Source organism: Hyla sarda, chromosome 5 (assembly GCF_029499605.1).
Source record: "Hyla sarda isolate aHylSar1 chromosome 5, aHylSar1.hap1, whole genome shotgun sequence".
Lineage (NCBI taxonomy): Eukaryota > Metazoa > Chordata > Amphibia > Anura > Hylidae > Hyla > Hyla sarda.
The window spans coordinates 74,271,450-74,294,519 of NC_079193.1; the positions used below are offsets into that span (position 1 = coordinate 74,271,450).

The 23,070-nt window shown below is 43.8% G+C and overlaps 1 long non-coding RNA gene across 2 annotated transcripts in view; it reads right to left on the reverse strand.

Annotated features, from left to right (window-relative positions):
• Window positions 1–23,070, reverse strand: part of LOC130272540 (uncharacterized) — an 85,182-nt gene that overhangs the window by 41,465 nt on the left and 20,647 nt on the right. Inside the window, exon 2 of one of the 2 annotated variants that reach the window (XR_008843603.1) lies at window positions 21,621–21,695. The exons of the other annotated variant lie outside the window; for it this stretch is intronic. This is a non-coding gene — a long non-coding RNA (uncharacterized LOC130272540). The remainder of the gene's footprint in view (window positions 1–21,620; window positions 21,696–23,070) is intronic. 2 annotated transcript variants of the gene reach the window in all.

Here is a 23,070-nt window from a genome sequence, read left to right on the forward strand (position 1 = left end):
CGAATTCGGCACCTTGGCCCCTAGAGGTCTGAACAGCGATCTAGAAATTTTTGGATTTTTGGACTGAAAGTGGGGTTGGTCCCTTTGGACGGTCTGTCGGCGTTTGACTGTTTCCCAGTACTCCGACAGACCCTTCGTCGGGCCCTTCCCAACTCTACTATAGAGAAAAGTTAGTAGCCCTAAATCTGCTTGTACAAATAGTATACACTTTTGAGTCTTTATGTGTCCCATTTTGCTGTCATATATGCATATTATTATTTAGAGATGCCCGATAGTCCATGTAATATATCTATTTTCTATGTTCACATTTCTATATCCATTTTTATTTTTATTTTATTTCCAATTTTTATTATTTTTATTATTATTTTTTTTTTTTATTATTATTATTTTCTATATATATATATATTTTTTATATTTATTTTTATTTATTTTTTATTTATTATTTTTTATTTTTTATTTATTATTTTTTACTATTGCACATTTTATTTATTATTTTTTATACTTTATTTTATTTTCTTTTTAAAATTAGATATTATATTAATGTCAGTCTCAGTGGCATATTTACTGATATTTAATAGTATTAATAGTCCTAGCAGGGGTTTGTGATCTTTCCTTTATGTCTTTTTGTTATTATTATAATTATATATGGTTTATGAGGTTATATAGTTTGTATAAAAGTCTTGATATGTTCACAGACAAGCATAAAACGGTGTTTATTTATCTATTTCTTCTTTTTATATTTGGGTAGTGTTCACAATGGAAATCAATATATTTTTTACTCAGGATGTGAGGTCATAGGTTAGGTCATTATGAAGGGGCGTTATTTAAGGTATTTAAACCACTAGTTTGTTATAGTTCACACGTTCCGCTGCTGAAGAAAAAAACGAGGAAGGTTTTGAAACGCGTCCAGCGATTATAATTTTGCGATATTGAGCCTGTTATTATAGAACACTCTTCTGACAGAATAGCGATCATTCGCCAGATCCAAGGCATTTATTACAGTGAACCATCTCCCGAGCGCGCGACCTGTGCACGAGGAACGCCGCCGGGTTACTCACTCTGCTTACCGCATACAGCCGTTATAACAACTACCAGTGAGAAGCCAATCGGGCCATCTACAATAAGGACTTGAGGTTTACAGACCACCATCATTCCAAGTTGGTCCGACCAAGGGACTCCGCTTGACAGCGCTGCAGTCCCCCCAAACGGTGCCCACCACTGAGTGCTGCGCTCTTAGGAGTTGGCCGAGACTCCAGCAGCACGATCCCTGACAGAGGCAAGGCACCGGGTAAAAGACGCTATACAGCCGGCCCCCAGGACTACACTGAAGGGAGATCCGTGACACCCCGGAGTGGTGAGCATTATATGGAATGTATTGCAAACTGGCTATTTTGATGTATGGCATACGCAGAAATGCTTAAAGATTGATTTCAAGTGACTGTTCACTGTTCACAAAGTGCCACATTGTATCACTGTGTCGGTGAGATCTAGTTGCCAATGTTTGGACAGATACAGTACCACCGCATCAATTGATTAACTGGTATCTGTAGCGGCTACATTTTATCTTTTCTATATTGAAGATCTCTGGAAACAAGAGCATTTGAATGAACATTTATACTGTGCTGTTCCTCAGGATCAGTAGATCGCTATATTGATATCACAGGCTCAAATCGCTTATTAATTTTATAGTTGTTATTATTTTTAGTTTTTTTATATTGGGATTATCATATATTTATTGTGTATTTAATTAATTAGGGAGGTACAAGGGCCCTGTACATCCCTATTTAGTCTATTTTGCATTTTATATTAATATTAATAAATACTAATTAATTTAAACCAGATATCTTTGACCCTCGAGCCCCATTTATTTTTTCCATATTGTTCCTATTTTTATACACCGTGGGTATAGGTGTTTGTTGGGTTGCTCGGGTCCTCAGTGACGGTCAGACAGACAGGAGCCTCTCCATTGTGTTTATAATAGATTTGTAAATTACTTCTATTTAAAAATCTTAATCCTTCTAGTACTTATCAGCTTCTGTTTGCTCCACAGGAAGTTCTTTTCTTCATGAATTTCCTTTCTGTCTGACCACAGTGCTCTCTGCTGACACCTGGAACTGTCTGGAGCAGGATAGGTTTGCTATGGGGATTTGCTCCTACTCTGGACAGTTCCTAAAATGGACAGAGGTGACAGCAGAGAGCACTGTGGTCAGACAGAAAGGAAATTCAAATAGAAAATAACTACCTGTGGAGCAAATAGAAGCTGATAACTACTAGAAGGATTAAGATTTTTAAATAGAAGTAATTTCCAAATCTGTTTTACTTTCTGGCACCAGTTAATTTGAAAAAATGTTTTCCAGGGGAGTACCCCTTTAATTATGATAGTTATAAGAAGGTCAGTGTGTCAACTATGTACCCATATATAGAAACTAGGTTAATGATGATTGGCAGACCTAAGTTAATTGCCCTGGGAAGTAAACAATGAAGTGTGTGAGGGACATCATGAGAGAATTACAGTACATAGGGAGATACCTAGAAAGGTCAGTAGGTGGCAGCAGGAGCAAAGTTGTGTTAAACTGAGCTTGGTGGAGGTTGGTTAGAGATTATTCCCGTCATTACAAAGAGCATCGGTGTTTAATAGGTGAACATGAATTCATTTGGCTGTATATTCACATTATTGTTATTAAAATGAATGTTGAAGTTTGATGGGTTTAACTGGTATAAAAATTATACACATAGATGGATATAAGTGTAAGAGGAATTATTTTGCTCGGTCTCCGAGAGTGTTAGGGGGATTACCTGACTAGGAAGTTATGTGGGGATGGTTTGGGGGACCGAGCAGATCCAGAATTAAATATGAAACAATAAAAAAAAATTTTTTGGACAGATCACCTGGTTGAGAGGTGATGTGAAGAGAGTTTGGGGGACATTTGAAGGGGAGAAAGAGCGGGGGTCATTTGATAAGTTCGGTGGCTTCATTAAGGCCATGGGGTTGGAGCGTCCCCAGTTTGAAAATCCAGAACATTTCTCTTTTGACTAGATTTTGGAATCTGTTGGCATTGTGATTTAGAATGTGGTCTATGGGGCAGATGGTGATTGGGTTTTTGTTTTCCGGGTGTTTTTCGGCACAGTGTCTTGATAAGAGAAATTTTTTCTTCATGGTGTTTCTGTGTTTATTCAGTCTTGAGTGGAGCTCTTGGGTGGTTCTGCAGACATATATTTTGCCACAAATGCAGGAGATTACATAAGTTACAAAGCTGGATTTGCATGTCAGGTGGTACTTGGGAAATTTTTCAACGGATGCAGAGTTGATGAAATGGTCCTTCTTGTGAGAGATGATGTTGCAGCAGAAGCATTTTTTTTATTGCTTTTGTATGATTCTTTTGGTGCATTGGGGGTTATTGAGGTTTGTCTAGTTTTCTTGGTGTGTCGTTTAAGCCAACTGGGTGCTTAAGAGTGGGGGCTATGCGGTAAGTGATTTTAGGTTTTCTTGGGAGTGAGGTTTTGAGGAGGGGGTCAGCCAGTAGGATATGCCAATGTTTATTGAGGATGGTCTGGATCTGGTTATGGACAAAGTTGTAAGCCGTGATGGAGTTGGTATTGCTTTGGTTCTCACTTGAGATGTCTTGGTTTCAGGCAGTCTTCTTGTGTGAGGTCTTTGGTTCTGTTGTATGCTTCTTTAAGGAGTGGTTCTGGATAGCCTTTTTCTTTGAAACGGTTGTGTAGTATTTTTGCTTGGATCTGAAAGTCGTTTTTTCTGATTCTTTTTTATTGGCTGTACGGTATGTTGGTTGTCCATTTTTTGTGATGACCACTGTTGAAAGGGAGATAGCTATTGGAGTCTACTTTTTTGAAGTGGGTGGTGATTTTTCTGTCCTTGTTCTGAATTTCAAGGTCTAGGTATTCAATTTTGTGGGGTGAGTGGTTATAGGTGAGGCAGAACCCCCAGTTATTGTTGTTGATTTCGCCGATGAATTAGTTGATAAATTCCGGTGGTCCATCCCATAGAAAGAACAGGTCATCAATGTATCGTCAGTATACCTTGACATGTTCCTTGTAGATGTCTTGTGAGGTGATGTATGTTTCCTCAAATTTGCCCATAACCAGGTTTGTGTATGATGGTGCCACCCACGTGCCCATCACTGTGTCACGCCTCTGGTGGTAGTCAGCACCGTCGTATTGGAAGTAATTGTTGGTGAGTACCAGTTCCAGGCAGTGCATGAGAAATTGCTTTTATAGGGGTTGAATTGTGGGGCCATCATCTAGGATGGTTTGGATACAGTTTTTCCCAATGTCATATATTTGAATAGAGGGCAGTTACATCCATAGTGATGAAGAAGTGGTCTTTTTCAAATTCTATTGGTTTCAGGATGGTTCTGAGATCATCGGAGCATTTTAGGTAACTGGGGAGTGTCTGGACCTAGTTTTAAAGGATAAGATCCAGGTGATGAGACAGGTGGGATGTGTGCTGTTTATTGTGGATATGATAAGTCTTCCTGGGGGGGGGGGGGTTGTGATGTTTTTGTGAATTTTGGGTAGATGGTAGTAGTACGGAGTGGTGGGATTTTGAACTTGTAAGAATTTTCTTTCATTTTTAGTAATGATGTGTTGTTTGAGGGCTTCATTCATTAGTTTCGTAATTTAGCTCTGCAGGTCAGAAAAGGGGTTGCAGGAGAGTTTATTATAGTAGTCTGTATCTTCTAATATTTTCAGTGCTTCTTGGTGATAGTCATGGTAATCTTGTATGACAATGCGCCCTCTTTGTCTGCCGGGCATATTGTGATTGCTTCGTTGTCTTTAAGATCTTTGAGAACACAGGATTCTGTCTTAGTGAGGTATCCTTCTTTGTTGTGGTGTGGGGCTTTTTTAGGGAGGTCAAGCCCCCTCCCATAGGCTAGCATTGAGGGGGCAGAGCGTGACATCACAAGGGGGCGGAGCCGTGACATTACAATGCTCCGTCCCCGTGATCGCCAGTAATCAGACCCGGAGCGAACACGCTTTGGGAACTGATTCTAACGGGGTGCTGCGTGCAAGATCACAGGGGTCCCAAGCGGCGGGACCCCGGCGATCAGGCATCTTATCCCCTATCCTTTGGATAGGGGATAAGATGTCTTAGCGCCGGAGTACCCCTTTAAGCTTCCCATCTCCAGCCCTTTTTGGCTATTTTCTGGTGCCTCATTATTTGCTATTCTTTTAGGAACTGTCCCTCTTAGCGAAACACTGGCAGAAGCAGAACACCTCTGCGGCCATTGAGTAGCTAAGCAGGGCAGTACTTGCTGGGATGGCATGGCATCAGAAACCACGAAGTAACCAAGAAGACTGGGGGGCCTGGGGACTAGGAATGTCAGCACAGCAGGAATGGGGGGTAGGTGAGTTAAACCTGTTTAACATGTAGTAAGGAATCACAACAAAGTTGAGAGGCCCAGATAGTAAAATAGTGCTGCGTTTGCCCAAACTTTGCGTCTTTGAATTTGGTGGAATAAATTTCAACACTATTTCAATGTCTGGGCCTTCCAAATTTGCTGTGATTGCTTCCTATATGTTGATTGTGTTCCAGAGTGGCAGCCGTGCAGTCATGTGCATGCTTTGACTGACTGACATACAGAGCTAGAAGCCAAGCCCTATACATTAAAGAGGTTATCCAGGAATAGAAAAACAGCAGCTCAGGTCCATTGAAGTGAATGAACCCAAGTTGTAATACCACACCCAACCTGGGGACAGATGTGGAGCTGTTTGTGAAATAAATTAGCTATGGTTTTTCTATTCTGTATAACCCCTTTAATCATTCAGGGCGGGAGATGGAGGGAGAAGGCACTGCTGCAGCTCAGCACCAACAGTGTGAATATTCAGCTGCTAACAAAAACAGGCACTTTTATAACCTTACAAACGGAAAAATTTAAGGTATGGTTAATTTTACCCCACTAACACCTATCTGCCAGGACCTGCAGCTCTGTACCTGGTATGGAGTTCACAGATTCCTTTTGAAATCCTCTTGAAATACACTAGCACAGAGTTTGCCAGTTGGCCAGGAGTATATAGGACACAGTTGATATCAGGATACTACACCTGGTATCAAAAGGGAATGGGAATGTTTTACTTGGGGAAAATCAAAGTTCTGAAAAGGAATAGGCAGTGTTGTAGAGGTACAATGGTGGAGCGGGATTAACAACTCTTAGTATGTATGGTATAATATAATTGTGGCATTGGCGCACGATGAGGAATTATCCTGTTCGTGATGCCAAAACTAGATGTGGTAGCCACTGGGTGTTATTAAGACTACCTGATCACTCTGTGACGCCAGGACACCGTTATCCTTTACACCAGGGGTCCTTAAACTTTTTAAACAGGGGGCCAGTTCACAGTCCCTCAGACCGTTGGCGGGCCGGACTATAGATAACAAAACATGAACAAATTCCTATGCACACTTATATATCTTATTAGTGGACTACCACTTTAAGTACGCAGCACAGTTCCCCCCACATTAGGTTGGCAGTATAGATCCCAACACATTAGGTTGTAGTTCCCACACATTAGGGTTGGCAGTACAGTTCCCCCACATTAGGGTTGGCAGTACAGTTCCCCCACATTAGGTGCAGTACAGTTCCCCCACATTAGGTGCAGTACAATTCCCCCCACATTAGGTGCAGTACAATTCCCCCACATTAGGTGCAGTACAGTTCCCCCACACTAGGTGCAGTACAGTTCCCCCAGATTAGGTGCAGTACAATTCCCCCACATTAGGTGCAGTACAATTCACCCACATTAGGTGCAGTACAATTACCCCACATTAGGTGCAGTACAATTCCCCCACATTAGGTGCAGTACAGTTCCCCCCCATTAGGTGCAGTACAATTCCCCCACATTAGGTGCAGTACAATTCCCCCACATTAGATGCAGTACAATTCCCCCACATTAGGTGCAGTATAGCCCCCCCCCCAATTAGGTGCAGTACAATTCCGCCACATTAGGTGCAGTACAATTCCCCCACATTAGATGCAGTACAATTCCCCCACATTAGGTGCAGTACAGTTCCCCCACATTAGGTGCAGTACAGTTCCCCCACATTAGGTGCAGTACAGTCCCCCCCACATTAGGTGTAGTACAGTCCCCCCACATTAGGTGCAGTATAGCCCCCCCACATTAGGTGCAGTATAGCCCCCCCATTAGGTGCAGTACAATTCCCCCACATTACGTGCAGTACAATTCCCCCACATTAGATGCAGTACAATTCCCCCACATTAGGTGCAGTACAGTTCCCACACATTAGGTGCAGTACAGTTCCCCCACATTAGGTGCAGTATAGTTCCCCCACATTAGGTGCAGTATAGTTCCCCCACATTAGGTGCAGTATAGTTCCCCCACATTAGGTGCAGTATAATGTTCCCCCACATTAGGTGCAGTATAATGTTCCCCCACATTAGGTGCAGTATAATGTTCCCCCACCTTAGGTGCAATATAATGTTCCCCCACATTAGGTGCAATATAATGTTCCCCCACATTAGGTGCAGTATAATGTTCCCCCACATTAGGTGCAGTATAATGTTCCCCCACATTAGGTGCAGTCTAGCTCCCCACAATAGGTACAGCATGTTCCCCCACATTAGGTGCAGTATAGATCCCCCCCATTTGGTGCAGTATAATGTTCCCCCACATTAGGTGCAGCATGTTCCCCCACATTAGGTGCAGTCTAGCTCCCCACATTAGGTGCAGCATGTTCCCCCACATTAGGTACAGTATAGATCCCCCAAATGAGGTGCAGTATAGCTCCCCACATTAGGTGCAGCATGTTCCCCCACATTAGGTGCAGTATAGATCTCCCACATTAGGTGCAGTATAGATCCCCCACATTAGGTGCAGTACAGCTCCCCACATTAGGTGCAGCATGTTACCCCACATTAGGTGCAGTATAGATCCCCCAAATTAGGCGCAGTATAGATCCCCCAAATTAGGTGCAGTATGTTCCCCCACATTAGGTGCAGTATGTTCCCCCACAGACATACAGCCTCCAGCCATACAGTGTATGGCTGGAGGCTGTATGCGTGTGTTCTGCCCCACTTCAGTGCTCTGACCACCGCTCCTCCGGTCCAGACATAGCAGTAAGTCCCGGGACTGAAGGAGCGGTGGTCGAAGCACCGAAGCTGACGTGCCGCTGGTAACACTTACCCAGCTGGCCAGTGCACGTCCTCATCGCTGCCCCGCTCCTCCGCGCTCCGTTGCTATGGGCGCACGCAGGGCGTCAGTGACGTCCCTGCGTGTGCCACCTTCCCGTTGGCCCCTGCGTTTTTAAAGTAAACGCGGGGTCTCCAAGAGTGCATCCCTGTCTCCCGAAAACATCTTTCAGGACACAGGGATGTCCCAGGCAGCGGCGGGCCGGATAAATGTCCTGGGCGGGCTGCATGTGGCCTGCGGGCTGTAGTTTGAGGACCCCTGCTTTAGACGGTCCGAGGTTGGAGACAGCTTCTCCGGAGCCAGACATAGGGAGTAAATGAACACAGCGATGTCAGGTTACGGATAACTGTCTTTACTGAGCTGGTGCAGATGGAAATACACATACAGCTGGCTTTAGGTGAGAGAGTGTAGCATAACCCTTTGGGAGCCCTGTTGCCTTTCTGGGACTTGTGGTGCTTACAGCAAACAGATTAATACTGACTTGTGAGATGGAAAAATTAATCCTGGTAGGTGTGGTCCTGTCAAGGTACTGAAGCCTTCTCCGCAGGCGCATGAACTTCCACCATGCGAGTAATCCTTGCAGGATGACCAGAGAGATTAGATTTGAGCTAGGCCTCTCCTCAGAGCACACACCTGAACCCAACTGTTGCTCAGAAGCCACACTAGGGGGAAATGGGTAACTCCTCCCACCAGACCACTAGTCATATTGGGAGACTTTAGTGGTTCCCATTGGCAGGCGGGGGTCTTAAGGGTACAGTAATACAGAATAACATATATACATATAACAATACTATATTTAATTCAGAAAACTATATTATTTTGCAATAAAATGTAAACATAATTGATGTGACTATAAGTCTCTAGTGGGCCCAATACCTTGTGCTGCAAAGCTGCCTGAGACAGTCCGAAGCCACAGGACAGCTATTGGTGCTGGGACACCACATCATTGTGCAATGTCTACTATATATATTTATACGAAATCGATCTGGGTATATATTTTTGTAACAGACCTGAATAGGCTAAAGAAAATGGGTTTCTGATCACTACATAAATGCTATATATACTGTACAGGTTACACGCTATATAATAAGCTCACACATTTAATGTGTAACACATATACATATCCACAGAATACAAGATGAACATTTTTTTGTATTATCTTTTTCTTCTATTTTTTCACTTTTAAAATGAAATGGCTCTTACTGTAGCCCTGCTGAGCGTTCCTTCTGTAAGATCAAGAGTTCCTTGTTCTATAATCCTCTTGCTCCTTGTGCATAATCCTTTGCTGGATTCTAATGTTTTTTGGCTGCATAGGATGTTATTACTGCATGGAGAGTAGAAAGTGAGTTTGTTGTATGTGGGTGGTGTTAATCCTTTAGTAATGAACACCTTTCTCAAATCAAGCCATGTTTTCATCTTCTTTGTGATTTCGCGAATTTGCTGGTTTTGTTTTCATGCATTGTTATATATTTCTCAATGACGGGGTTCACTCTATCTCCACTTTCAATGTCTCTTTTGTGGCTTTTACGCTTTTTCTCAGATCACTTTGAAACTAGAATATGAACTGCAAAGTGATTTTAAGCTTTCTGACAGAGTTGATCCATATATTTTTCTGTAATTTACACCGTTTTGCATTTTCCTCATGAATCCAGACATTCATATCCTAAGGTGAGCCTACCATTGTTCACATGGTCCCACCTACCTCACTCTTATACCTACAGAATTCAACTAATTTAGATAAATGCACATTGTCCTAATGTAAATGGCTGGTTGCCAGACTTCTCGTTTTTTTTTCCTCTTTTGAGGTCTATGTTCTTTCCATGTATATTTAGAAAAGAAACTGTAAATGGCTCAAGTCTGTGACTGGAATAATCACTTTTGTCTTGGGTTTTTGTCCTTATAAAGTACTATACCTATTCAAGTTTATGGCATACAACTAGTAAGAAACAAAAAGTTCAACTCTCACCCTCCTTAGGAATTTAGCGTGCACAGACAAACTGAAGTACGATCCTTAATATGTCCACAAGCAAAGGAAAAACCCAACACCACAGGCATCCAGTAAAACATCCTATTTACAGCAAAGATTAAACCCGCATACACATCCACAAACTTACACTCTAACACATTTCAGCAATTCATCTATGAATAAAAGTTCAAGTAAAGAAAAAACAGACATGGTCGCACATCCACCACATGCACCTTGATCTAACGCTTCTCAGCAAAATTTATTAAACTAACACTATGTTAGTGTACTTAACCCCTTAAGGACCAGCCCCATTTTGGCCTTAATGACACAGCCAATTTTATATTTGCATTTTCGTTTTTTCCTCCTCGCTTTCTAAAAATCATATCTCTTTTATCTTTCCATCCACAGACGCATTTAAGGACTTGTTTTTTGCGTCCCCAATTTTACTTTGTTATGACATCACGTATTTTACCATAAAATGTACGGCACAACCTAAAAAATATTATTTATGCTGGAAAATTGAAAAGAAAACCGCAATTTAGCAAATTTTGAAGGTTTTGTTTTCACGCTGTACACTTTATGGTAAATGACATGTTTTCTTTATTCTGTGGGTCAATACGATTAAAATGATACCCATGTTGTATTCTTTTTTTATAATTGTACCGCTTTAAAAAAAATTATTTTAACAAAATTATTCTGTTTGAAATTGCCCTATTTTGACCACTTATAACTTTTACATTTTTCCATATACAGGGCGCTATGAGGACTCATTTTTTGCACCGTGATTTGTAGTTTTTATCAGTACCAATTTTGCTTATTGTTTACTTTTTATTTATTTTTTTTATTATTTTTGGGGGGGAATCAAATGTGACAAAAAAGCTGCAATTTTGGATTATTATTATTAATTGTTTTTTACGTTTATGCCGTTCTCTGTACAGGATAATTAACAATATATTTTGATAGTTCAGACTTTCACGCACACAGCGATACAAAATATATATATAAAAAAAAATTATGCTTTTTTGTGGGTAAAATGGGAAAAATGGATGATTTACATTTTTATTGGGGGAGGGGATTTTTAAAAATTTTTTACTTAAAAAAATGTTTTTTTAAAACTTTTTTTTACACTTTTATAGTCCATATAGGGAACTATTTATAGCAATCGTTTGATTGCCAATACTGTTCAGTGCTATGCATAGGGCATAGTACTGATCAGTGTGATCGCTGATCTTCTGCTCTGGTCTGCTCTTTCTCAGACCAGAGCAGAAGACCCCTGGTGATGGACTGAGGCAGGTGAGGGGGCCTCCGTCTGCCATTATGGGTGATCGGATCCCCGCGTATCATGTATTGATCACGGCATCTGAGGAGTTAAAGGCGGACATCTGTGGGATCGTGGATGTCCCCCATTACCGGTGGGTCCCTGGCTGCTGATAACCTGCCACGCATGACGCGAGCATAGGTTCGTTGCTCGCGGTCATGGCAGAGCGTAAATGTACATCATGGTGTGTTAAGTACCATGTCACGGCCACCTTTAAGTAGTGGGAATCTATGAATAAGGCTAATTGCCGAAACACGTCCCATTGTAACCATGTGGATGTATATACGGTTATATTCATAACAATAGGGTGGACCTTTTAATGGATGCCTGTGGTGCAAGATGTAGTTTTTCCTCTGGTGTGCTAATACCAGAAAAGAGGGTAATTGGCCTGGTTGGCCATACAAGTGGACACTTGGCCTAAAAACTAGGTCCAGTTCCTCATGGAGATATAATTTGAACAAATGTGCATTCATAGTCCACACTATTCACAGTGCCACCTCTAGTGCACTCATTGTCCCTTCATTTCCTGGCATTCCCATCTAATTAAATGGGTACTCTGGTGGAAAACAATTTTTTTTAAGATCAACTGAAGCCAGAAAGTTAAACAGATTTGTAAATTCCTTCTATTTCAAAGCCTTAATCCTTCCAGTACTTACCAGCTGCTGTATACTACAGAGGAAGTTCTTTTCTTTTTGAATTTCTTTTCTGTCTGATCACAGTGCTCTCTGGTGACACCTCTGTCTGTATCAGAAACTGTCCACAGCAGAAACAAATCCTCATAGCAAACCTTTCCTGCTCTGGACAGTTCCTGACACAGATAGAGGTGTAAGCAGAGAGCACTGTGGTCAAACAGATAATAAATTGAAAAAGAGAAAGAACTTCCTCTGGTGCATACAGCAGCCAATACGTCCTGAAAGGATTAAGACTTTTAAATTAAAGTAGTTTTCAAATCTGTTTAACTCTCTGGCACCAGTTTATTTAAAAAAAATGTTTTCCACCAGCCACCAGAGTAACCCTTTAAGCTAAGGTGATAAAGAGGTTATTCGGCAATACAAATACTCTTAAAAAAATATAGCTTTAATCACTTAAGGACGCAGGGCGTACCCGTACGCCCCATTTCCGAGGCCTTAAGGGCCTGTGTTTCTCCAGTCCCCGACGCTCACCGGGAGGGGACCGGACCGGGATGCCTGCTGGAATCATTCAGGGATGCCTGCGTGAATCGTGCAATCCCCTGGGGGGGGGGGTCCTGAATCAACTCAGACCGGCGATCTGCGGCGATTCCAGGTCATATGGGTCTCCGGTGACCAGGAAAATAAGGGGGATCGGGGCTGTCCAAGACACCCCTGATCCCCCTGAAGGGATAGGAGTAAGGTGGCAGGGGTGCGACCGCTCCTATCCCTGCTATTGGTCGGTCAGAAGCTACCGACCAATAGTAGAACAGGGGCAGTGTGTAGTGATGACGCGAACATAAAATTTTCGGTTCGCGAATGGCGAACGCGAACTTCCACAAATGTTCGTGAACCGGGCGAACCGCCATTGACTTCAATGGGCTGGCGAATTTTAAAACCCACAGGGACTCTTTCTGGCCACAATAGTGATTTAAAAGTTGTTTCAAGGGGACTAATACCTGGACTGTGGCGTGCTGGAGGGGGAACCATGGCAAAAATCCCATGGAAAATTACATAGTTGATGCAGAGTCTGGTTTTAATCCATAAAGGGCATAAATCACCTATTATTCCTAAATTCTTTGGAATAACGTGCTTTAGTCCCCTTTAGGCAGCACATAGAGCCCCCCTTTAGGCATCACATAGTTAGATCCCCCCTTTAGGCATCACATAGATAGAGCCTCCCTTTAGGCAGCACATAGAGCCCCCTTTAGGCAGCACCTATTTAGATCTCCCCTTTAGGCAGCACATAGATTCCCCAATATTAGGCAGCACATAGTTAGAGCCCCCCTTTAGGCAGCACTGGTTTTATTTCACAGCCAAAAAAGGTATTTTTTTTTAATTTGAACAACTGTCACACCAAATGTGATTTGCACTAGTGTGACAATGAGCAAAAAAGGTTGCCAGCGGAGTTCCCCTTTTAAGCAGAGGTCCCCAACCAGGGTGCCTCCAGCAGTTGCAAGACACACGGACTGAACTTATAGCCCTTTTAATACTGTAGTTAGTTGCTTGAAGGAAATTAAGTTTTACACTGGAGTACCCCTTTTAACCAGCGGTTCCCTCCCAACCAGGGTGCCTCCAGCTGTTGCAAAACACACGGACTGAACTTATAGCCCTTTTAATACTGTAGTTAGATGATTGAAGGAACTTAAGTTTTACACTGGAGTACCCCTTTTAACCAGCGGTTCCCTCCCAACCAGGGTGCCTGCAGCTGTTGCAAGACACACGGACTGATAATTGAGCCCTAAAAAGGGCTTTTTTGGGTGCTGTCCTTAAAGCAGATGTTAGACTAGTGCTTTAGGAGTAAAGTGGACCCTGAATACACCACCTAGCAGCAACCTAGCTATCGCTTTTCCTATACAGCAGGAGCAGCTTCTCTGTCCCTCCACTTTCTAAGTCTGCAGCATGCCGAATGAATGTTAAATGACGTTCGTGCAGGAGGTAGGAGGGTCTGAAAGGGAGGGACTGCTGCTAATTGGCTGTAATGTGTCTGCTGACTCTGACTCACAGGGTCAAAGTTTACTGCAATGTTAAAGTATAGGGGGCGAATCAATCTTCACATATGTTCACCCGGCGATGTGAACGCAAACATGCTAAGTTCGGCGGCAACTGTTTGCCGGCGAACAATTTGCGACATCTCTAGCGGTAGGGAGTTAAAGTTTGGTTCTCCTGCTCTGCCCACCCACTGTAGTCCGGGCAGAACATGGGGAATCAGCGGTGACCGGTCACTTACGATCGGCGGCGGGCAGCAATGACGTGCGGCTCCCTGGTGCGGCAATCCTACGGAAGCCGGGGAGTTGTTGCCTAGCAACATCTGGAGGGTTACAGTTTGGAAATCACTGTGCAGTGGTCTCTAAACTGTGGCCCTCTAGATCTTGTAAAACTACAACTCCCAGCATGCCCACACAGCAGTTTGCTGTCTGGGCATGCTGGGATTTGTAGTTTTGCAACATCTGGAGGGTCACAGTTTGGAGATCACTGTGCGGTGGTTTCTAAACCATGGCCCTTTTACCCTTGCAAAACTAGAAATCCCAGCATGCACTAACAGCAAACGGCTGTCTCGCCATGCTGGGAGTTGTAGTTGCGTACCACCAGCTGTTGCATAACTACATCTCCCAGCATGCCCTTCGGCGATCAGTACATGCTGGGAGTGGTAGTTTTGCAACAGCTGGAGGCACACTGGTTGGAAAATACTAAGTTAGGTAACAGAACCTAACTGAATGTTTTCCAATTAGTGTGCCTCCAGCTGTTGCAAAAGTACAACTCCCAGCATGGACGGTCTGTCAGTGCATGCTGGGAGTTGTAGTTTTACAGTGTTTCTTGCTTTAAGCAAAATTTTTCACCGTAGCGCCGTAAATCCCCGCCTGTGTGAATGTTCCCTAAAAACACTACACTATACTACACCAAATAAGGGGTAAAACACTACATATAGGGGGAAATTTATCAAAACCAGTGCAAAGGAAAAGTTGCCCAGTTGCCCATAGCAACCAATCAGATCGCTTCTTTCATTTTGCAGAGGCCTTGTTAAAAATGAAAGAAGAGAACTGATTGGTTGCTATGGGCAACTGGGCAACTTTTCCTCTACACAGGTTTTGATAAATCTCCCCCATACACCCTACAAAAACACATGGTACGGCAGTGTTTCCAAAACTGAGCCTCCAGCTGTTGCAAAAGTACAACTCCCAGCATGGGCGGTCTGTCAGTGCATGCTGGGAGTTGTAGTTTTACAGTGAGTTTCTTGCTTTAAGCAAATTTTTTCACTGTAGGGCAAACTCCTAGCAGGAAATGGACCGTAAATCCCCGCCTGTGTGAATGTTCCCTAAAAACACTACACTATACTACACCAAATAAGGGGTAAAACACTACATATAGGGGGAAATTTATCAAAACCAGTGCAAAGGAAAAGTTGCCCAGTTGCCCATAGCAACCAATCAGATCGCTTCTTTCATTTTGCAGAGGCCTTGTTAAAAATGAAAGAAGAGAGCTGATTGGTTGCTATGGGCAACTGGGCAACTTTTCCTCTACACAGGTTTTGATAAATCTCCCCCATACACCCTACAAAAACACATGGTACGGCAGTGTTTCCAAAACTGAGCCTCCAGCTGTTGCAAAACAACTCCCAGCATTTCCGGACAGCCACTGACTGTCCAGGCATGCTGGGAGTTTAGCAATAGCTGGAGGCACCCTGTTTGGGAATCACTGGCGTAGAATACCCGTATGTCCACCTCTATGCAATCCCTAACTTATTTCTTAAATGCTCATGGCGCTCCCTCACTTCGGAGCCCTGTCGTATTTCAAGGAAACAGTTTAGGGCCGCATATGGGGTATTTCCGTACTTGGAAGCAATTGTGTTACACATTTTGGGGGGCTTTTTCTCCTTTTACCCCTTATGAAAAGGAAAAGTTGGGGTCTACACCAGCATGTTGGTGTAAAAAACAAAAAAAATTTACACTAACATGTTGGTGTTGCCCCATACTTTTTATTTTCACAAGAGGTAAAAGGAAAAAAAGACCCCCAAAATTTGTAATGCAATGTCTCCTGAGTACGGAAATACCCCATATGTGGGCGTAAAATGCTCTGCGGACACACAACAAGGCTCAGGAGGGAGAGCGCACTATGTACATTTGAGGCCTAAATTGGTGATCTGCACAGGGGTGGCTGATTTTACAGCGGTTCTGACATAAACTCAAAATAATAAATACCCATATGTGACCCCATTTTGGAAACTTCACCCCTCACGGAACGTGACAAGGGGTATAGTGCGCCTTAACACCCCACAGGTGTTTGACGAATTGGATTGGATGGGAAAATGAAAAAAATATTTTTTTAACTAAAATGCTGGTGTTTCCCTAATTTTTTCATTTTCACAAGGGAAAAAAGCCCCCCAAAGTTTACAACCCCATTTCTTCTGAGTAAGAACATACCCCATATGTCAATGCAAAGTGCTCTGCGGGTGAACTACAATGCTCAGAAGAGAAGGAGCGCCATTGGGCTTTTGGAAAGAAAATTTGAAGGCCACGTGTGTTTACAAAGCCCCCATGGTGCCAGAACAATGGACCCCTCACATGTGACCCCATTTTGGAAACTTCACCCCTCACATCATGTAATAAGGGGTACAGTGAGCATTTATGCCCCACAGGTGTCTGACAGATTTTTGGAACAGTGGTCTGTGAAAATGAAAAATGTAATTTTTCATTTGCACAGCCCACTGTTCCAAAGATCTGTCAAATGCCAGTGGTGTGTAAATGCTCACTGCACACCTTATTAAATTCTGTGAGCAGTGTAGTTTCCAAAATGGGGTCACATGTGGGGGGGGGGTCCATTGTTCTGGCACCACGGGGGGCTTTTTAAACACACATGGCCCCCGACTTCCATTCCAACCAAATACTCTCTCCAAAAGCTGAATGGCGCTCCTCCTCTTCTGAGCATTGTATTGCGCCCGCAGTGCACTTGACGTCCACACATGGGGTATGTCCATGCTCAGAAGAGATGGGGTTACAAATTTTGGGGGGCATTTTCTCCTATTAACCCTTGTAAAAACATAATATTTGTGGAAAAAACTGCATTTTAGTGAAAAAATAAAAGTACATTTCATTTACACATCCGACTTTCACAAAAAGTCGTCAAACACCTGTGGGGTGTTAAGGCTCACTGTACCCCTTGTTATGTTCCTTGAGGGGTGTAGTTACCAAAATAGTATGCCATGTCTGTTATTTTTTTTGCTGTTCTGGCACCATAGGGGCTTCCTAAATGCGACATGCCCCCAAAAACCATTTCAGAAAAACTCACTCTTCAAAATCCCATTGTCGCTCCTTCCCTTCTGAGGCCTGTAGTGCACCCAAAGAGCACTTAAGTATAGTAGGACTCTGCCCTGAAGCCGGCGCTTCAGCCGGGGCTGTGCTCAGTAGGTGGAGAGGGAGGTAAACTGCCTCCTCATCTGGTTGCAACCTCTTGCGCTGGGGAGGTAAACCGACCACTCCATTTCCCAATATGGAATTCTGCAGCGGGGGAGCTGCACCAACTGTGCTTTCACCAGTACCGTTAAACAGGCGCTGGGGATCCAGGCTGACTGCCTGCGATCCCGGCTGTACCAGTGTAGAAATGACGGTTCCCTTTGTAGCTGCAGTATTCGTTGTTGAGCAGAGTATAGTAGGACTCTGCCCTGAAGCCGGCGCTTCAGCCGGGGCTGGGCTCAGTTGGTGGAGAGGGAGGTCAACTGCCTCCTCATCTGGTTGCAACCTCTTGCGCTGGGGAGATGAGCCGACCGCTCCATCTCCCGGCGTAAAATCCTCCATCTGGGGAGCCGCACCATCTGTGCTTGCTCCTGTGCTGTTAAACAGTCTCTGTGGATCCAGGCCAACCGCCTGCGATCCAGGGTGGACTGGTACAGGGATCACTGACCTCTCTGTAGCTGTAGAGCTGGCACTGGTGTCTGATGCTGGACAGAGTGTAGCAGAACTCAGCCCTAATGCCTGTGCTTCCACCCTGGTGTCCTGACCGGATACTGCTAGAGCGTCGCGGTCCGGTGTGCAATCCAGGGGAAGGGGAAGACCATCTGTCTCATCTGTGCTGGTTCCAGGTCTGGCACCTCCGACTGCGGCAGCATCTCTCTCTGCTTGTCCTGAATGTCCCAGAGTCTGTATGCCTCGGTATGGCCAAAGTCGTACCGCTCCTCGAATGCATCCCACAATAGACCAGGCCAGCCGAAGTCTGTCCCTTTCGGAGCACAGGCTGTGTTTGGCTCCGACTGCCTGCAGCTTGCCCACCAGTACAGGGTACGGTAATGAGCCTCGAGCTCCATTTCTTTCGGCACCAATCTGTGCAACTCAACCATTTCTCTGCCCGTGGGTTGCTCTCTGAGGTAGCAAAGCCGCAAGTGAACCTGTTCCCTGAAGCGCTGTTCTGGGGTGGGCAGGACTTGTGCTCGGCTTCTCACCGACTCCTCAAGAACAACTTCCCAAATCTGCAAGCGAATTAAGGCTCTCTCTTGCATGGACATCTCTTCCATGGCATACTGCAGCTTCAATATACTGAGTTGTGTCAGCTGTGTAAGGACCCTGTTCACACTTTCTCGTGGAGGATCTTTGAAGAGACCCAGGAACCATTGCACCTCTCTTCGGAAATCCTCCATCCTTACAGGCTCTTCCTCGCCAGGGTAAGTTGCTGAGACCGGGGTCAAGCCAGTGGCTGTATCTCCCCCAGCTGGGCTGGTCTCAGTGTCGATCCTGGAGAAGTCAGATCCCACCGTTGCCACCAATTGTGACGGACTGACTCCGCCAAAAGTGACTTCTCCTTCCCGATGACAAGCCCCAGCATATCTCAGGCAATATCCCCAGGCAGAACTAGAGATTATTGCATCTTTGTACCCAAAGAACCAGGCAACACCAGTCTTCAGGTATAAAATCAGAACTCTTTATTGTGGAACAAGTGTCTTCTTTTATAGGAAGGACATCACAGGGGGAAGGGTCGGTAAAGACAATAAAGGTGACGGTGAGTCTGGTAGATAATCCAATAAAGTTGATTAGCTTTACCTATACAGTGCATTGAGTGCAAAAGGTGGAGGTGTGCAGAAGTTGGACCGTGTGCAGAAAGTGTATGAAAACCGTAAATAAAAGTATTTTAACTCTGAACTTTATGTCACTGGACAACATCAACTGAGGGGTACAAATAGTGATGTCCTAAAGTCCATCCAGGTAGACTCTAGGATCCGTCACAGGGGCATTTACCCAGGGCCCGACCATCCAATGGAGACCCAAAGAAGATGCCACTTGAAACCACAACAGCAACAACTAAGGCAACATTATGGATCACAATTCAAACAATAGGATACTGTCCGACACACATTACTACATAGCGCTGTGCTCTACATATACAGTGGGGATCAAAAGTTGGCACCCCAGGTAAAAATTTGTATTATTGTGCATAAAGAAGCCAAGGAAAGATGGACAAATCTCCAAAAGGCAACAAATTACAGATTAGACATTCTTATAATATGTCAACAAAAGTTAGACTTTATTTCCATCATTTACACTTTCAAAATAACAGAAAACAAAAAAATTGTGTCTGCAAAAGATTGGGCACCCTGCAGAATTTATAGCATGCACTGCCCCCTTTGCAAATCTGAGACCTGCCAGTGTCATGGATTGTTCTCAATCATCATCTGGGAAGACCAGTTGATGTCAATCTCAAAGGTTTTAAATGCCCAGACTCATCTGACCTTGCCCCAACAATCAGCACCATGGGTTCTTCTAAGCAGTTGTCTAGAAATCTGAAAGTGAAAATAGTTGACGCTCAAAAAGCTGGAGAAGGCTATAAGAAGATAGCAAAATGTTTTCAGATATCAATATCCTTTGTTCGAAATATAATTAAGAAATGGCAATCATCAGGAACAGTGGAAGTTAAAGCAAGATCTGGAAGACCAAGAAAAATATCAGACAGAACAGCTCACAGGATTGTGAGAAAAAACAATTCAAAACCCACATTTGACTGCACAATCCCTCCAGAAATATCTGGCAGACACTGGAGTTGTGGTACACTATTCCACTATAAAGAGATACTTGTACAAATATGGTCTTCATGGAAGAGTCATCAGAAGAAAACCTCTTCTACGTCTTCACCACAAAAATCAGCGTTTGAACTTTGCAAATGAACATATACACAAGCCTGATGCATTTTGGAAACAAGTTCTGTGGACTGATGAGGTAAAAATTTAACTTTTTGGCCGGAATGAGCAAAGGTATGTTTGGAGAAGAAGGGGAACAGAATTTAATGAAAAGAACCTCTGTCCAACTGTGGTGGAACAATCATGCTTTGGAGTTGTATTGCAGCCAGTGGCACAGGGAACATCTCACGAGTAGAAGGAAAAATGGATTCAATAAAATTTCAGCAAATTTTGGATGCTAACTTGATGCCATCTGTGAAAAAGCTGAAGTTAAAGAGAGGATGGCTTCTACAAATGGATAATGATCCTAAACACAACTCAAAATCCACGGGGGATTACATCAAGAGGCGTAAACTGAAGGTTTATTTTTCAATTAAGATCGAAGTGGCTTAATTCCCAGTTAGAGTGTACAGCAGGAACAGGAAGTCTGTTATTGGCTGTTACAGGAAGTACAACCAGGCAATTTATATATTGGTATGTCAGGAAAGGCTTTCATATCTATTTTTTAATATGGTCATCAGAAGGTGCTGTACAGTAGTAAGTAGTTACATGAAAGTGACTTTCATCATGGCACTTCAAGTCAAATGATTAAATGTCTGCCAACTAAAGCTGGCCAGGTCACCTGTAAGTGCTTATATTGGGCAGGTAAAGGTAAAGCTGATTTCACACTGCGTCCGCATGTTTAACATATGCACCAGAGAGGGTCCAGGAAAGGGGTATTATACATTAACAATTTCACCCCTTCACCCCTAGGTAGAGATATTTACTAGCAAGCTGCAAGTATCCCTTGGTATCAGAAGCTTTAGCGCATGCTTTTAACCACTGGTTCTGGAGCATTGAAAACATGTTCTCAATCTTCACACCATATTTGCATACATTTGCCATATACATCAGGAAATCTCCTGTCACATATGATAAATGTTTACATAGACCACTATCACAAGGGGGGAGGGGAGAGAGCATCCTTTTGGCCTCCAGTTTATTTGCCGTCAGGCAGTCCCCACAACTAATACCTCTGCCAGACAATGTATAATGTGTTATGAATCAGCACCAATGTTTAGTTTAAAAAAAAAAACAATCACAAGATACTTCTAATGTGTGCAGCATGTCCAAGGATTTTGTAGGGTTTTTTGTGTTGCATGTGTTGTGTGCCAGAATTTTCGTCAAAGAAAATCCAAAAAACCCTACTAACTCTTCAAAAAAAAAAAAAAAAAGAAAACTACATTTTCTAATGAAACATACACATTTACTAATCCACATAAAATCTTATGGATTTCAGCTCTTGAAAACTCGACAGCTCAAAGCATGTGTAAAAAAAAATAAAAATAAAAAAATAGTACATACCATATAAAAATATATGTCGGAAACAAAAACCCACAATGAAAACTCCACTCTTAGTAAATAAGGGCCCTTGTTTACCTAAAAAAAAAAAAAAGAAATGTTGTAAAGTATGCAATTACTTTTTTTGTGCTGTTTTTTTCCCCACTTTTGGTGTGCTTCCACCCCTACCCCCTACCTCTAAAACACAGCATGTTCTACTGGTGATATTTTATTAGCATGTTTAGAAAAAATGTATGTTCTCCCTGGGTTTGTGCAGGTTTTGTTCTGGTAAATTTGACTTCCTCACACACTAAAACAATATACTAATAAGTTTTTCATTTTCACATGTATATTAAGAATAGGGAAATACAGTCAAGGGCGTAAATGTTGGCACCCCTGAAATTTTTCAAGAAAATGAAGTATTTCTCAGAGAAAAGGTTTGCAGTAACACATGTTTTGCTATACACATGTGTGTTCCCTTTGTGTGTATTGGAACTACCGTATTTATCGGCGTATAACACGCACTTTTTAGGCTAAAATTTTTAGCCTAAAGTCTATGTGCGTGTTATACGCCGATACCGCCCCAGGAAAGGCAGGGGGAGAGAGGCCGTCGCTGCCCGCTTCTCTCCCCCTGCCTTCCCTGGGGTCTAGAGCCCTGCTGCCGGCCCTTCTTACCCCCTGGCTATCGGCGCCGCTGCCCGTTCTGTCCCCCTGACTATCGGTACCGGCGCCGATAGCCAGGGGGAGAGAAGGGGCAGCGGCACCCATTGCCGGCGCCGCTGCCCCGTTGCCTCCCCCCATCCCCGGTGGCATAATTACCTGGGTCGGGTCCGCGCTGCTGTAGGCCTCCGGCGTGCGTCCCCTTCGTCGTTGCTATGCGCTGCACGGCGCGGCGCATGACGTCAGTGCGCCGCGCCGTGCATAAGAACGACGCAGGGGACGCACGCCGGAGGCCTGGAGCAGCGCGGACCCGACCCAGGTAATTATGCCACCGGGGATGGGGGGAGGCAACGGGGCAGCGGCGCCGGCAATGGGTGCCGCTGCCCCTTCTCTCCCCCTGGCTGTCGGCGCCGCTTCTCTCCCCCTGGCTATCGGCGCCGCTGCCAGGGGGAGAGAAGGGCCGGCAGCAGGGCTCTAGACCCCAGGAAAGGCAGGGGGAGAGAAGCAGGCAGCGACGGCCTCTCTCCCCCTGCCTTTCCTGGGGATGTATCGGGGTATACACGCGCACACACGTACCCTCATTTTATCATGGTTATTTGTGTAAAAAACTTTTTTTACCCAAATATTCTTGGTAAAATGAGGGTGCGTGTTATAGGCCGGTGCGTGGTATACCCCGATAAATACGGTAATCCAAAAAAGGGAGGAAAAAATGCAAAATGGAGATAATGTCACACCAAACTCCAAAAATGGTCTGGATAAAATTATTGCCACCCTTTCAAAATTGTGGAAAAATAAGATTGTTTCAAGCATGTGA